Below are 3,831 nucleotides of genomic sequence, written 5' to 3'. Positions count from 1 at the left end.
ATCTATCTATCTATCTATCTATCTATCATCTATCTATCTATCTATCTATCATCATCATCTATTTATCATCATATATTTATCATCTCTATCATCTATCTATCATCTGTAGATATATGTAGATAGACATTGCATATATATATAGTAAAGTAATCTTAGAACAATACTAAGTGTATTTCATTTTGTGGTTTATTTTTGTGGTATATGTGCATGCACATGTGAGGGCTCCTGTATTTGTGCATGTATATTTGGAGATCAGAGGAGATCATCAGGTGTCCCGCCATGTCATTCTCCACCTTATTCCCTTGAGATAGTATCTCTTGCTGAGTCTGAAGCTAGGCTGGTGGCCAGCAAGCCCCCAGATGTTCCTGCCTCCACTCCCTCTCCCCCTGCAGTTCTGGAGTTATAATAAGCCTTGTGGCGGCTGTGCCTGACTGGGGAGTAAACTCATTTCCTCATGCTTGCACAAGCTCTCTTACCCACTAAGCCATCTCTCTATCCCTGTCTTTTCATTTATTTAGCTTCATGATATATAATCGACATAAATGCTCACTAGTGGATTGGTGTATTAAAAATATGTGATATCTATGCACCCTGGAATGTATTCAGCTATAAAAAGGATGAAACATTGACATTTGTGACAATATGGATGAGACTGGAGGACACTATGGTAAGTGAAGTGAAGCAGGGACATAAAGGTAGATACTACAAGATTTCACACACACACACACACACACACACACACACACACACACACACACGATCCCCCAAAAGTTCATCTCACAAAATAGAGAGGAGAATAATAATCATCAAATTACACAGTAAGGTAACTGTAGAAAATAGTAGTGTTGTTCATGGGTAATTAGGGTCAGAGCCTGGACTCTGGCAGCCTTAGACAAGCTAGGCTCTGCCATCTGTCAATAGGGCAATTAAAGAAATAAATAATAGTGAACAGCAGAGAAAGATTTATTAAATGTGGTCACATTGGAAAGAGAAAAAAGAAATCTGGTGATGCCTCAAGTCTGTTTTTGGGTTAGTACCATGGGATTTAGGTCTAAATAGAGGGCAAGGGCCATGTAGATGTAAGCAATCCTAGTCAGGATGTGGCCTTGCCTGCCACTACTGGCTCAGCCTCAGTTTCTCCAGGTTCTTAGAACTCCGAAATCTCTTACTGGGAGAAAAGTTTCTCCTCTGGATGATGCCCAGTTTCAGCCTTTTTCTGCATGTACCATGAAATTCCTGGAAATTTCACCTTCTTGGGCACAATTGTTTTAGTAATCTGATATTCAAAGGGAGGTATCTCTTTAGAGTAGGTTTATTTCTGCCAGGATAGAGTGTCTTACAGGTTACAAATGGCTTGGAGAATATTTAGGTTTTAAGCTCTTTCTGCAGTGTTTTGGACTCTTTCATCCCTTTGATTAAATTTATTTTACCTATTTGATTCTTTTAGGTGCTATTATGAGATTTTTTGCAGCAGCTTTATAGAAACATAACTGACTTTTCCATCTGTTTAAATTTACATTTATGGTGTCTTAAACTATGTTTGGAATTATTTTGTCTTTTTTCAGTTTTTATTTAATGTATTTATTTTTTATTTTTCATTTACTATTTAAAAATTTTTATTTCTTTTTGCCTTTTGTTGAATTATTATTTTTTTTTTGAGATAGGACCTCATGTATCTCAGGCTAGCCCTCGTAATTCCCTCTGTAGCTAAGAATAGTCCTAATCTTTGGATCCTCCTGCCCCTACCTTATGAGTGCTGGAATTACAGGCATCTGCTACCTTATCAAGTTCATGCAGTGCTGGGATGGAACCCAGGTGGGTCGTGCATGTTAGACAAGCACTGAATTACTTCTAATGGGCTAAATGAATATATTGGATAGTACATTTAAAAGAATATCTAATACTTACCTGGCAGGGGAAACACCATGATCAAGAAGGTGGTTTTCCCAGGGCGAGGCACATCCATCACACTTTGGGATGTGCTGACCCCTGCGATTTCCCCAAATGCGGGAAACTCAACTGCATAATTTGTGGTAATGGGGGACTGTGTTCGTGCTCTCCCCTGGTTTTCTATGTTTAAAGATATGCTCTGGGGGCTGGAGAGATGGCTCAGTGGTTAAGAACACTGGTTCTTCTTGCAGAAGACCCGGGTTCAAATCCCAGCACCCATATGGCAGCAAACAACTGTCTGAAACTCCAGTTCCAGGGGATCCCACAGCCTCTTCTGTTCTCCATGGGCATTGCAAGACATGGGTGAACTTGCCTACAGGCAGGCAATACATGCATACACATAAAAACAAAAAGAATATCTAGTCCTTTGATGGCCTCTATTAAATTAAGGGAGATGCTGAATATTTACATATAAATTTATTTAAAATTAATTTCTAGAATAAAAAAGATGCTATATCCTTGTTTAAAAGAAGCAAGAATTGTACCTTACTTATTTAAAGTCTACTTTTCCTCCATCCAGCTGCCCTTTTGATGTAATGAAGGCTTTTAATTATATTGTTATTAGCTATTTTTATTTTTTGTCTCTTAAACTAGTGACAAATTTCAATTGTTATTTTTTTTTTCCACAAATGCTTTCATGTTTAATTTTGCTCTTGGCTGCACTTCGGCTTTTGTCTGGATTGTGCCATTCTTTGGCAGCTTTTACTAGGTTACACTCTATAATAATAAATTTAATTGTCTTCCTTAAGTTTAAGTGCATTTTAATTTTGCTCACAGCCTTTAATGATATCTTAAATAGAAAAGTCTTAGTCAAAACTATTTCCTCAGATCTTTGAAGAGATGATTTTATTGTATTTCTGCAGTTAATGCCATCAATAGGGGAGGTTCAATCAGCTTTATCCTATTTCCTGTGTGGAAGTCTCTGCCTGGCTCTGTCTCTTTGTGTTTATTATGATACATACTCATGAATCTTCATCTGACACCACTTAACACTATCTGAGGCTTTTTGTAAATTCTAAGTCATTTCTCCTATTGCTGATTTGTCCACATTTCTGTTCTCTATCTTTTTGTTTGGAGGGCTGTTATTGATGGGTTATTAGAATAGGTATATCTTTTCTCCTCCTCCTTCTTTTGCTTTTATCATTTTGTGATGCTTTCTTGAAGGTCTATTGATGTAAAAAAACCTTTTATATTAAAAGAATTAAAAGATAGTTTATTCTGAAGCCAAATATGAGTGATCACAGCTTAGGAACACAGATTTAGGTTATCCCAAATTCCATGATACAACATGGTCGTATTCATGAAGTTTTTATAGTGTCAGAACAATGAAAGTCATGAATCAATGCACTTTCCAGATACATTGGTGGAAACATTTAGTAGGAGAAAATCAGCAAAGTAAGAAACCTCAGTTATAGGCCTCAGATGCTATCTGATGACATTCTTTGCCTTTGGGTTGGTAGAAATTAGTTTTGTTAACTTTATATATTCCAGGAGGTTTTAATCTGTTAATCACAGGTTATTAGGTCTGCTATAGAGGTAGGCAAAGAATGGATATTTAAGGGGTTAAAGATGACCCACGATAAATTGTAATTAGGCTCTGGACCTGCAGCATTCTAAACTCTATAGTTATGGAAGTTCTCATTAGTTGATCAGCCTTGCAGAAGGTTCAGTTCGAAGATGTAGTTTCTTTCTGGGCATTTTTAATTACACTTCCCTATCATTTAAAAATATTTATCACGAATCAGAGAGATGACTTAGTGGGTAAAGGTACTTGTTGCGAGGCCTAATGACCTGACATACCCAAGACTCACAGGGAGAAGGAGGGCAAAAACAACTCCTGCAAGTTGTCTCTGACCTCACATGGCATATGAATTTGCCATG

The 3,831-nt window shown here is 37.2% G+C and overlaps 1 non-coding gene across 1 annotated transcript; it reads left to right on the top strand.

Moving 5' to 3' along the window:
- Positions 1-1,900: 1,900 nt before the first annotated feature.
- Positions 1,901-2,065, top strand: LOC115069982. The gene has a single exon (XR_003849204.1). It is a non-coding gene; the product is annotated as a U1 spliceosomal RNA (small nuclear RNA).
- Positions 2,066-3,831: the final 1,766 nt, after the last annotated feature.

The sequence above is a fragment of the Nannospalax galili genome, unplaced genomic scaffold (genome assembly GCF_000622305.1).
Source record: "Nannospalax galili isolate Female #2095 unplaced genomic scaffold, S.galili_v1.0 scaffold633, whole genome shotgun sequence".
In the NCBI taxonomy this organism is placed as follows: domain Eukaryota; kingdom Metazoa; phylum Chordata; class Mammalia; order Rodentia; family Spalacidae; genus Nannospalax; species Nannospalax galili.
This window is presented reverse-complemented; position numbering and strand designations above follow the sequence as displayed.